The 12,967-nt window shown below is 49.5% G+C and overlaps 1 protein-coding gene across 3 annotated transcripts in view; it reads left to right on the top strand.

The window, feature by feature from the left end:
- tbl1xr1a (tbl1x receptor 1a) overlaps positions 1–12,967 on the top strand; it is a 227,220-nt gene that overhangs the window by 105,809 nt on the left and 108,444 nt on the right. For 2 of the 3 annotated variants that reach the window (XM_038816621.1, XM_038816623.1), the window contains exon 2: positions 8,712–8,790. The exons of the other annotated variant lie outside the window; for it this stretch is intronic. The gene's annotated coding sequence lies outside the window, so the exon portion shown is untranslated. The remainder of the gene's footprint in view (positions 1–8,711; positions 8,791–12,967) is intronic. 3 annotated transcript variants of the gene reach the window in all.

The raw sequence follows: 12,967 nt of genomic DNA, 5'->3' as shown, positions 1-12,967 counted from the left end.
TAGGAAATTTGGTTCATTGCACATTTTCAAATTGCACAATCTAAATTCCACCATAGTGTCATGACGTTTGGCAAACGTTTTCCAAACCTCGTCTTTGGGAGAGGTAAATGGATTAAAGAAAAGAACCGTTACGAAGGCATTAAAGGGCAATTCGATGGATAAATTCAATAAAGTGACTATTGCTACCCACTTGAAGGCTAGGTGGGACGTGTCATTTTAATTTAGTTTCCAAACTCTCCAGTGCCCAGTAGAATTATGTAAAATGTAAAAATAAATTTCCATTCCTTATTTTCTGGCCTGGTTATGACTTGCGGCATCACTATAAAATTTAAACTTAATCTTGTTATTGTAAAACAACTAGGTATTTAATTTTGTAGTTTTAAATGGTACAACTTTCAGTTACCGAGGGGAAAATGGCAGTGGAATTTATTTTTCAAAAAGCATCTCCAGAGAATCCAGTGGCCAGATTTCAAAATGAGTCATGTTGTACCCAGGTGTTTCCATTGTAAATGTGAATGTAGAACTGTACAATGCCAAAAGCGAAGTGTGACAAAACAATATCAGGAAGTGGTAGGTCAAATTATATGCAAATATATCTTTAAAATAAATGTAGTTTTCAACTGAATAAAAAGAGATATTGAATTTAATATTTACGTTGGTGGTTTCAGAGTGTAACAGTGATCTGCATGCACAGTGCTGTGTTACATGTAGAGTTTTTGCAACAGTAAAGACATTGCTGTCAAATTTCATAGGCATCAGATATTCAAAACAGCCTGCAGAATGGGTTTCTACTCTGAGATAAAAAAACCTTTGAAATAAAAAATACATCGTCAAACATTTCCGGTGGGTAATAGGAAGCTGTTTCCTGTTGGCTGATGGAAGCCTTGAAATGCGTGTTATGCTCTCCTGCAATATCTTAACTTCCAGAAATGCTATTGCCATGTTTCTCCCTCATCTATTTGAGTTAGGCACTTATCTATTCATTTATACCTCTACCTTTTATATTAGATTCATAGAATTTACAGTGCAGCCTATTTGAATTCATAATACACATATAAGAACTAGGAGCAGGAGTAGACCATCTGGCCCCTCGAGCCTGCTCCACCATTCAATGAGATCATGGCTGATCTTTTGTGGACTCAGCTCCACTTTCTGGCCCGAACACCATAACCCTTAATCCCTTTATTCTTCAAAAAAACTATCTATCTTTACCTTAAAAACATAAATATGTGATGAATGTAGGAAATTGTTATGTATTGCATTTTGTATTTGTTGCAATAATGTTAGTTAAAAAAAAAGCCTGTATTCTAATACATACAGGCAGTTTGTCTGCTAAAGCTGTGATTAAGGGGCCATAAAGGTGAGGTAATCATTGATTTTAGCTATTAACTTGTTTATGAAGAGCTGGCTAATGGAACATTGTTTTGGAGGATCCCTGGGCTGTAGGTCAATTGAGGGACTGTGTTTAGTCTAACTAAGCAAGTCACGGGATATCTTCATGGGAGGAGACCAAATAATAGATTATGGTGTAATTAATGGGTGGAGCCCAATCTGACTGTAGTATTGCAGTCTGCCATAGGATTTTATGTTGAACAGAAGTGTCTGACAAGACAGCCCATGCGCTGGCTTGGGAAAGGTTTTCTCTACGGAGTCTTCATTGAGAAAGCAAGTGAACCTGATTGCTAACTAATGACCAGCACGGAACATGGGGTATGGGAATGATTGTTTCCCCATGCTCCTTGGGGAGTGCGAGCTTCCCCGCTAGTGCGAGCTTCCCCGCTAGGGGAGGGGTAGCTTATCCGTCCGTACCTGTATAAAAGGTTGGACAGTGTGGAACCGACCATCAAGAGAGAGACGACCTGGTGAGGTTTAACTGGGCCTCAGGTATGCACTGTTGTTCCAATAAATGTCTTTATTTAAACTCGCTGTGGACCCCGAGCCCTATTAAACTAATTTTATAAGTGGTCTGTGAAACTCTGTTGGTTTGTTTAATTGGAATGTATAATTACAGGTGTAGGTTGTAAGTTCAAGTTTTTCCCCTTTTATTTAAGAACTGTTTGAACTGTTAACTGTAAAGCTGTTACTTTGTTGCTAATGTGATTGTATCTGTGTTTCAATTAAAGTTTGTTTTAACATAATATTTTTTATCACTCCCGTAGTGAATCATTCTTTCCTCCCAATTATTGCAAATTGTTGGGACTCATCCAGGATCCTATAACACACAGAATTTACTGAGCCTTCCAATCCTTATTTTAAGCTTGAAAATATATGAACAAAAGTAGAACAACTAGTTTTAATTTGTATATTTTAATGAGAATAAAATCATTTTCCACCCTTTAAAGGGTCTATTTTGTATCGCTGGTAAAACGTGGACAGTGCATATACCGATTGCCATGATGCGTGACATTTACAGTTTATATCTACGAAGGGTTAGAGGCAGTTTTTTTCCTTTTCCCCTATTTTCAATTTTCCCCATCATCAAGATGCTGGCTCTATTTTTCTTTTTTTTTTTAAATAATTTTTATTGAAATTTTTCGATACAAACATTTACCCCTACTACATTTTAAATAACACAACAAATCCCCCCTGGAAAATCCTCCCCACGCCCTCCCCCTCGCGCACCCCCCCCCCCCCCCCCCCCCCCCCCCCCCCCGCGCTACCAGTCTAGCAACCAAACCGTTTTTCCCTTTCTACTGATGGCCTCGGGCAGTCATTGCCCGCGACCCCCCGCTGACGTGCTCCCTTCGTTGCTATCCCCCCCCCCCCCCCCCCCCCCCCCCCCCCCCCCCCCCCCCCCCCCCTTTCTCCCCGGGTTGCTGCTGTTTCGGCCTCCAGTTCCTATCTCTGATCCAGAAAGTCAAGGAAGGGCTGCCACCGCCGGAAGAACCCCTGTACCGACCCTCTCAGGGCGAATTTAATTCTTTCCAATTGGATGAAGCTTGCCATGTCGTTTAACCAGGTGTTAACACTTGGTGGCCTTGTGTCCCTCCACTGAATCAAGATCCTTCTCCGAGCTACCAAGGACGCAAAGGCCAATATTCCGGCCTCCCCTGCCTCCTGTACTCCTGGCTCCACCCCCACCCTGGTTTGACCCTGGTTCCCACCACTCTCGATACCGTCCCCGCCACCCCCTCCCAGAACTCTTCCAGTGCTGGGCACATCCAGAACATATGTACATGGTTCGCAGGGCTTCCCGAACACCTAACACACCTGTCCTCACCCCCGAAGAACCGACTCATCCTAGTCCCCGTCATATGGGCTCTGTGCAGCACCTTAAATTGGATGAGGCCCAACCTTGCGCACGACGACGACGAATTGACCCTCTCTAAGGCATCCGCCCATGTCCCATCTTCTATCTGCTCTCCCAGCTCCGCTTCCCACTTGTCTTTCAGCTCCTCTATCGATACCTCCTCCACCTCCTGCATTATTTTGTAGATGTCCGAGACCTTCCCTTCTCCGACCCAGACCCCTGACAGCACCCTATCACTCACCCCTCTATCGGGAAGCAAGGGAAATCCTTCCACCTGTCGTCTGGCAAATGCCTTCACCTGCAGGTATCTAAACGTGTTCCCCGGGGGAGCTCAAATTTCTCCTCCAGCTCTCCCAGGCTCGCAAACCTCCCCTCTATGAACATGTCCCTCAGTTGCCTGATGCCCGCCCTGTGCCAGCTCTGGAATCCCCCGCCAGTGTTCCCCGGGACAAATCTGTGGTTCCCTCTCAGTGGCGCCGCCATCAGACCCCCCACTTCCCCCCTGTGTCGCCTCCACTGCCCCCAGATTTTAAGGGTGGCCGCCACTACCGGACTCGTGGTATACCTTGTGGGGGGGAGCGGCCATGGTGCCGTTACTAGCGCCCCCAGGCTTGTATTGCCGCAGGACGCCCTTTCCATACGTTTCCAAGCTGCCCCCTCCCCCTCCATCACCCACTTGCGCACCATCGATGCGTTCGCCGCCCAGTAGTATCCAGAAAGATTGGGTAGCGCTAATCCTCCACTGTCCCTACTCCGTTCCAAGAAAATCCTTCTCACTCTAGGGGTGCCATGTGCCCACACATAGCCCATAATGCTGCTAGTTACCTTCTTGAAGAAGGCCCTGGGGAGAAAGATGGGCAAGCACTGGAACAGAAACAAGAACCTCGGGAGGACCGTCATTTTGACTGACTGCACCCTCCCTGCTAGCGACAGCGGTACCATGTCCCACCTCTTGAACTCCTCCTCCATCTGCTCCACCAGCCTTGAAAAGTTCAGCTTGTGGAGGGTCCCCCAGTTCCTTGCCACCTGCACCCCCAAGTACCTGAAGCTCTTTACTGCTCTCTTAAAGGGGAGCCGCCCAATTCCATCCCCCTGATCTCCCGGGTGTATCACAAAGACCTCACTTTTACCCACATTTAATTTATATCCCGAAAAGTCCCCAAACTCCGCTAGTATTTCCATTACCTCCGGCATTCCCCCTTCCGGGTCTGCCACATACAACAACAAATCATCCGCATAGAGTGATACCCGATGTTCCTCCCCTCCCCTTGTCAGTCCTCTCCACCCCCCTGAACCCCTCAGTGCCATCGCCAACGGTTCGATCGCTAATGCAAATAGTAAGGGGGATAGGGGGCATCCCTGCCTGGTACCTCGATGGAGCCCAAAATACTCTGACCTCCTCCCGTTTGTAACCACACTCGCCATCGGGGCCGAATACAGCAGCTTCACCCACTTGATAAATCCCTCCCCAAACCCAAACCGTTCCAGCGTCTCCCACAGGTATTCCCACTCCACCCTATCGAATGCCTTCTCCGCATCCAGTGCTACCACTATCTCAGCCTCCCCCTCCACTGCTGGCATCATAATCACATTCAGCAGTCTCCGGACATTTGTGTTAAGTTGTCGTCCCTTTACGAACCCCGTCTGGTCCTCATGGATTACCCCTGGCACACAATCCTCTATTTGGTTGCCAGGACCTTTGCCAACAGTTTGGCATCTACATTCAAGAGGGAGATAGGCCTGTAGGACCCGCACTGTACAGGGTCTTTGTCCCGCTTCAGGATCAAGGAGATCAGGGCCTGTGACATTGTCGGGGGCAGAACCCGCCCCTCTCGCGCCTCATTGAAGGCTCGCACCAGCACTGGACCCACCAAGTCCACATACTTCTTATAAAATTCCACCGGGAACCCATCCGGCCCCGGCGCCTTCCCCGCCTGCATCTGGCCTATCCCTTTAACTAGCTCCTGCAGCTCTATCGGCGCCCCCAGCCCCTCCACCCGTTCCTCCTGGACCTTTGGGAACCTCAATCTATCGAGGAAGTTCTCCATTCCCCCCCTCCTCCTGGGCGGTTCAGACCGGTACAATTCCCTGTAGAAATCCCTGAAGACCCCGTTCACCTCTTGCCCCTTCTGCACTACGTTCCCTCCCTTCTCTCTCACTCCCCCAATCTCTCTGGCTGCATCTCGCTTGCGCAGCTGGTGTGCCAGCATCCTGCTCGCCTTTTCCCCGTACTCATAGACCGCGCCCTGTGCCCTTCTCCATTGCGTCTCCGCCTTCCTAGTGGTCAGTAGGTCAAACTGGGCCTGTAAACTGCGCCGCTCCCTCAACAGCCCCTCCTCTGGTGTCTCCGCATATCTCCTGTCCACTTCTATAAGTTCCCCCACCAGTCTCTCCCTCTCCTGCCTCTCCTTCCTTTCTCTGTGTGCCCTTACGGAGATCAGCTCTCCTCTGATCACTGCTTTCAGGGCCTCCCAGACTACCCCCACCTTCACCTCGCCCGTGTCGTTCGTGCCCAGATATCTCTCAATGCCCTTCCGGACCCTTCCGCACACCTCATCGTCCGCCAGCAGCCCCACATCCAGGCGCCACAACGGGCGCTGGTCCCGTGCTTCCCCCAGTTCTACCTCTACCCAGTGTGGTGCATGGTCCGAAATCGCAATGGCCGAGTACTCCGTGTCCTGCACTCTCGAAATCAGCCCCCTGCTCAGTACAAAAAAGTCTATTCTGGAGTACACCCTGTGGACGTGGGAGAAAAAAGAATACTCCCTCGCCCTTGGCCTGCCAAATCTCCAAGGGTCTACCCCCCCCATCTGCTCCATGAACCCCCTTAGCACCTCTGCCGCTGCCGGCCTCCTATTCGTCCTGGAACTCGATCTGTCCAGCCCAGGATCGAGCACTGTATTGAAGTCCCCCCCCCCATGATCAGGCCCCCTGCCTCCAGACCCGGAATGAGGCCCAACAGGCGCCTCATAAAACCCGCGTCATCCCAATTCGGGGCATACACATTCACCAGCACCACATTCTCTCCCTGCAGCCTACCCTTCACCATCACGTACCTACCCTCCTTATCTGCTACCACCTGCGCCGCCACGAACGACACCCTCTTTCCCACCAAAATCGCCACCCCCCCGGTTCTTTGCGTCCAAGCCTGAGTGGAACACCTGTCCCACCCACCCCCTTCTCAGGCGTACCTGGTCTACTACTCTCAAGTGAGTCTCCTGCAACATTGCCACATCCGCCTGCAGTCCCTTTAGGTGTGAAAAAACCCTTGATCTCTTGACCGGCCCATTCAGCCCCCTCACGTTCCAAGTAATCAACCGGGTCGCGGAGCGACCCGTCCCTTTCCCCTGTCTGTTACCATGTCCTGTCCCCTGTTCGCCCCGGGTCGACCCTCCCCTTCTGACCCGTTCCCCATGGCGATGGCCCCTCCCCCTCTCTCCTCCCGTTCTTCCCTTCCCGTCCTCGGCCTTTCCAGCAGCAACCCGGTATCCCCCCCTAACCCCCCCTCCCCCCCCCCCCCCCCCCCCCCCCCCTGGCTAGGACCCCTCCTAGCCACGGTGTATCCACCATCGTACTCCCGAGAGTCAGCTGGTTTTCGCTGACCCGGCTGCCCCTGCCACACTCCGACTCCTCCCGATGTGGGGGGGGAGGGGCCTCCCCCCCCCCCCCCCCTTGCCATCCCTCTCTGACCCCGCTTCAGCGCGGGAAAAGCCGCCATTGCTGGCCACACCCCACTCTTCTCTCCTCCCCCTTCCTCCGTCCCGCGCGCGGGAAACAGGGGAAAGCCCGCGCTTTCGCCCGGCCACACCCTACCCCGCCATCTTCAATTCCACCCCCGTCCCCATCCAAGCCCATAAAAAAGCCCCCTTAAAACGAGAGGAAGAAAAAAGAGAAAAAGAAAACACGCATAACCAACTTGCACCCCCCCCGTCCCGCCTCCCCAACTTAACAATATAACAATATAAATAACAAATCTCAAATAAATACATAAATACATAACTATGCCTGCATAACTAAATAACTACCCAATAATAACGTATTTAACCATCACCCTCCATCGAACAGAACAGTAACCATAACCCTTAAAGAACAGATCAAAAAGCAGTAAAAAAAAAACCCCCCCTACAACAACAATAATTAAGGGAAGTTGGCAACGGGAAGAGACACACAAAAAGGAACAAAGAAACCCCCCATAACACAAGTTTCAAAGAAACCAAACGATCCATCAACTTTAACCAAGTTCCGACCTGGCCTAAGAAACACATGGGCCACTTGATCAGTCAAGGGTACTCGGGCGGCCTCGACCGCCGGCGTTCCCAAGTTCTAGTTCAGGTCCAGCTTTTCCTCCCGAACAAAAGTCCATGCCTCCTCTGGGGTCTCAAAGTAATGGTGCTGGTCCTTGTAGGTGACCCACAAACGCGCTGGCTGCAGCATTCCGAACTTGATCCTCTTTGCGTGCAGCACCGCCTTCGTCCGGTTAAACCGGGCCCGCCGCTTTGCCACCTCCGCACTCCAGTCCTGATATATCCGCACCGTCGAATTCTCCCATTTGCTGCTTTTCTCCCTCTTGGCCCACCTCAGCACTTTCTCCCGATCACAGAAACGCTGGAATCGCACCAGCACCGCCCTCGGGGGCTCGTTCGCCCTAGGCCGCCTAGCCATGACCCGATATGCTTCTTCCAGCTCCAGGGGCGATGGACCGGCCCCCTCTCCCATCAGGGAGCTCAGCATCTCCGCTACATATTTCGGGAGATCAGGCCCCTCCAGGCCTTCTGCTAGGCCCAGGATCCTCAAGTTCTTCCGCCTCATTCGAGTGTCCAGCTCCTCAAAGCGGCTCTGCCATTTCAGGTGGAGTGCCTCGTGCACCTCCACCTTTCCCACGAGGACCGTGGCTTCCTCCTCCCTCACCGCCATCTCCTGCTGCAGCTCTCTTATCGACGCCTCTTGGGTCGCCTGGGCCCCCATCAGCCTTGTGGTCGTCGCGTTCATGGACTCTAAGAGTTCCACTTTCAGCTCCGTAAAACACCGGAGGAGAGCGGCCTGCTGCTCCTCCGCCCATTTTCTCCAATCTTCTAGCGCGCCACCGGCCGCCATTTTGGTCCTCTTCCCCCGCTTTTTTCGGGGAGCTGCTGCTGCTTTTTTTGTCGCCCCACTCCGAGTACCGACCATAAAGTTGGTCTCACTCTCCTCAGGGAGCCTTCCCCCACCGGGATTCGTCTTTACAGTACCGTCGGGGCCCTCCAATCGGCCCTTAAACACCTTTGTCGCAGGAGCTGCCAAATGTGCGACTTAGCTGGTCATAGCCGCAACCGGAAGTTCCTGGCTCTATTTTTCTAAGCACTGGGAGTACTGCGTAAACAATTCCCTGTGGCCAAAAGTTGTTCCATTGTACTGTCCAGTATTAAATAGGAGTTATTTTTAGAACATGCCATATTTATTAAATTATCTTATCTTTATACAGGTGCTGCAGAATTGTCAAGTACAAACATCATTCCATCCTTTGTTGGACCTGGGTTTTGTACCGTCAGTGTTTGAAGCTAGTAAGTTTGTATTTTTGTATTATTTTCTTCCAATATCTACTGCAGCAGTGCACCCCAGGGCGATCTTTGAGAATACATGTGCCAATCTGAAAGTCCTTGTACTGTCATGGTTTTAAATCAGCAGCTGGTGGTTTGCTGACCCAAAATTCGCAGGGGTGTGTGTTGAATAATGCCTACATTAAACTAATCAATTAAAATCTAAAGCAGGGGCCTTGTGTGTCTTTGCTGTCTTCATTTTTAGCCGTGTATTTTTATTTAGGATTGTACATAAAAAATGTAATAAAGCAGAAAATAATTTTGTGTTATTAAATAGCTAATGAAACCTCATAAGGAATAGGTCCTAAATATTGCATTTTTCTAATACAACCACTAACCAACCACCTCTCTTGGTGCCAGAGGCTTGAGCATTCAAATAAGTAATAAGGAGCAGTTACTTGAATACCTATAGAATAACAAATTTGACTTTTCACATCTGATTAAAGGTTTTGCTGAATGGGTTTATTTGTTAATTGTTGGCCAACAGAAAAAAGCCTCAAGTACCTTTTTAGTATGTCATGCTCTAGTTTTCAATAACAATTGCTTTCAAAAGTATAGCAACACTGGGGAAAATGAAACCATTAATGCTTTCTTGTCAGAAGCTAAGTATAAAAAGAAACCAGTATGAAACATAAAGAAATCCTGTAGGTGGTTATTGACTGAGGTTTTTGAAGACTGTTATAATCTCTGTAGAGACCACTAACTTGAAAACAATTTTTTTTTTGGATTCCCAGTTATTAACTGAAAGATAAAAGCAAATTATTGCCGATGCTGGAATCCGAAACAATCTCAGCAGGTCTGACAGCATCTCTGGGGAGAAAGAAGGGAGCTGGCGTTTCTAGTAAGGATGACTCTCTGTCAAAGCTTTAACTAAGTATCATCCATACTCAACATTAGCTTCACCCTTTCTCCACAGATACTGTCAGACCTGCTGAGATTATTCAGCATTATCTGTTTTTGTATCAACTGAAAGAATTACACAAGACTTTACATTATACCCAACTTTTACTGTACAGGAATTGAACAAAGCAAGTACGACTAATGATCTTTAGCTTCTTCATCAATGACCTTCTCTCCATTGTAAAGTCAGAAGTGGGGATGCTTGCTGATAATTGCACAGTCTTCAGTTTGATTTATGATTCCTCAAATAGTGAACATAGGAAGTTTGCAAGTTTAGACAATCCAACCCCATTGAGTCTGAGGCAATTCGTGTCCATTGGCAGCAAAACATGGACAACATTCAGGCTTGAGCTGATGAGTCGTAAGTAACATTTGTGCCGCACAAGTGGTAGGCAATCACCATCTCCTCCAACAAGAAAAAATCTAGCCATGACGTTCAATGAAATTACCATCACCGGATCCCTTGATATCAACATCCAGGGGGTTACCATTGGCCAGAAACTTAACTGACCAGCCACATACAAGAACCGGCTGGGAATTATGCAGCAGGTAACTCTCCTTCTGATCCCACCCAAAGCCTGTCTACCATCTTTTTTTCAAAATAATCTTTATTGTCACGAGTAGGCTTACATTACCACTGCAATGAAGTTATTATGAAAAGCCCCTAATTGCCACATTCTGGTACCTGTTCAGGTACAGGGAGGGAGAATTCAGAATGTCCAAATTACCTAACAGCACGTCTTTCGGGACTTTGGGATTTAAAAAAAAAAATTTAGAGTACCCAATTCATTTTGCCAATTAAGGGCAATTTAATGTGGCTAATCCACTTACTCTGCACATCTTTGGGTTATGGGGGTGAAACCCATGCAAACACAGGAAGACTGTGCAAACTCCACACGGACAGTGACCCAGAGCCCGGATCAAACCTGGGACTTCGGCACTGTGAGGCAGCAATGTTAACCAGTGTGCCACCATGCTGCCCCTAACTTGTGGGAGGAAACCATGGCACCCAGAGTAAACCCACGCAGACCAGGGAGAACGTGCAGACTCTGCACAGGCAGTGACCTAAGCCGGGAATCCAACCTGGAACTAAAAGGCATAAATCAGGATTGTGATGGATATCTCTCTCTTTGTCTGGATGAGTGCAGCTCCAACAATGCTCAAAGCTCAACACCGTCCTGGAGAGAGCAGCCTGCTTGATTGGCACCCCCTTCATTACCTTAAACTTTCACATCCTCCCCCAATGGTGCACAGTGACAGCAGCATGTAATATCTGCAGCAACTTGAGCCCCCTTCAGCAGCATGTTGCAAACATGTGCCCTCTTGCACCTAGCAGGACTGCATGGGAACACCACCTGCAAGTTCCCCTCCAAGGCACACGCCATCCTGACTTGGAACTATATAGCTGTTCCTTCACTGTTGCTGTGTCAAAATCCAGGAACTCATTAACAGCAATGTGAGGGTACCAACACCATGTGACCTGCAGCAGTTTAAGCTGGTGCCACCATTTTAAGGGTAATCATGGATGTGCAACAAATGCTGTCTTTTTTTTTAATAAATGTTTTTTTATTGAGTTTTCATATTTTATATATGACAAATTACAAGTTATTAGAGAGAGAGAGAAAAAAAAGGAAAACACAAAAATTTTACATGAATATTTACAGGTAAGCATCTTCATAACAATAATTGTGGCCGCACCCTTTAGCCAGCATACATATTTTACATTCCCCAATATGGCCGAGGCACATGTTTATAGGCATTTATTTATAGTTTGGTTTTGGGCCTTGGCTTGCCATCAAACCCCATACCGAGCCCGTAGCCCCCCCCCCCCCCCCTCCCCCCGGCTACCTTCCCCCGATTCCCGCCCATTTTCCCCTGGTTCTTGGCCACCCGACTATTCTTCCTCATGTACGTTGGCCACAAACAGGTCCCGGAACAGTTGCATGAATGGCTCCCACGTTCTGTGGAAGCCGTCGTCCGACCCTCGGATGGCGAATTTGATTTTCTCCATTTGGAGAGATTCCGAGAGGTCGGACAGCCAGTCTGCAGCTCTGGGTGGTGCTGCTGACCGCCAGCCAAACAGGATTCTACGGCGGGCAATCAGGGAGGCAAAGGCAAGGGCGTCCGCACTCCTCCCCAGGAATAGATCTGGCTGGTCTGAAACCCCGAAGACCGCCACTATCGGGCATGGCTCCACCCTCACCCCCACCACTTTGGACATAGCCTCGAAGAAGGCTGTCCAGTACTCCACAAGTCTGGGGCAAGACCAGAACATGTGGGCGTGGTTGGCCGGGCCTCTCTGGCACCGCTCACATTTGTCCTCCACCTCCGGGAAGAACCTACTCATACGGTTTCTCGTTAAGTGGGCTCTATGTACCACTTTTAGTTGCGTCAGGCTGAGCCTTGCGCACGTGGAGGTGGAGTTGACCCTATGCAGTGCTTCGCTCCAGAGTCCCCACCCTATCTCCATCCCCAGGTCGTCCTCCCATTTCCTTCTTGTTGCGTCCAGTACGGTGTCGTCCCTGTCTACCAGTCGGTCATACATGTCACTACAGTTCCCTTTCTCTAGGATACTTGCGTCCAGTAGGTCTTCCAATAGTGTCTGTCGTGGCGGTTGTGGGTACGTCCTTGTCTCCTTTCGTAGGAAGTTTTTGAGCTGCAGGTACCGTAGCTCGTTCCCCCCAGCTAGCTGAAATTTCCCTGTCAGTTCGTCCAGTGTTGCGATCCTGTCGTCCGTGTATAGGTCCCTGACTGTCAGTGTCCCCACGTCCTGCCTCCACCTTTTGAAGGTGGCGTCGGTCAGTGCTGGTTTGAACCTATGGTTGTTGCAGATGGGAGCCTTGTCCGACATTTTGTACAGGCCAAATTGCTGCCGCAGTTGGTTCCAGGATTGGAGGGTGGCTGTCACCACTGGGCTGGTGGAGTGTTTTTTGGGTGGGGATGGGAGTGCTGCCGTGGCGAGGGCCCGGAGGGAGGTTCCCATGCAGGAGGCCTCCTCCGCACGCACCCACTCGGCTTCTGGCTCCTGGATCCATCCCCTTACTCGCTCGGCTGTTGCCGCCCAGTGGTAGAATTGTAGATTCGGGAGGGCTAGCCCCCCCCTGGATTTTGTTTTTTGTATGACCTTCTTTGGGATCCTAGCATTTTTACCCCCCCATACGAACGCCATGATATGTTTGTCCAGTGCTTTGAAAAAGGCCTTGGGGATGTAGATCGGAATGGATCTAAACAGGAAAAGGAA

The sequence above is a fragment of the Scyliorhinus canicula genome, chromosome 13 (genome assembly GCF_902713615.1).
Source record: "Scyliorhinus canicula chromosome 13, sScyCan1.1, whole genome shotgun sequence".
NCBI lineage: Eukaryota > Metazoa > Chordata > Chondrichthyes > Carcharhiniformes > Scyliorhinidae > Scyliorhinus > Scyliorhinus canicula.
Note: the sequence above shows the minus strand (reverse complement) of the source record. Positions and strands in the feature narration are given on the sequence as shown.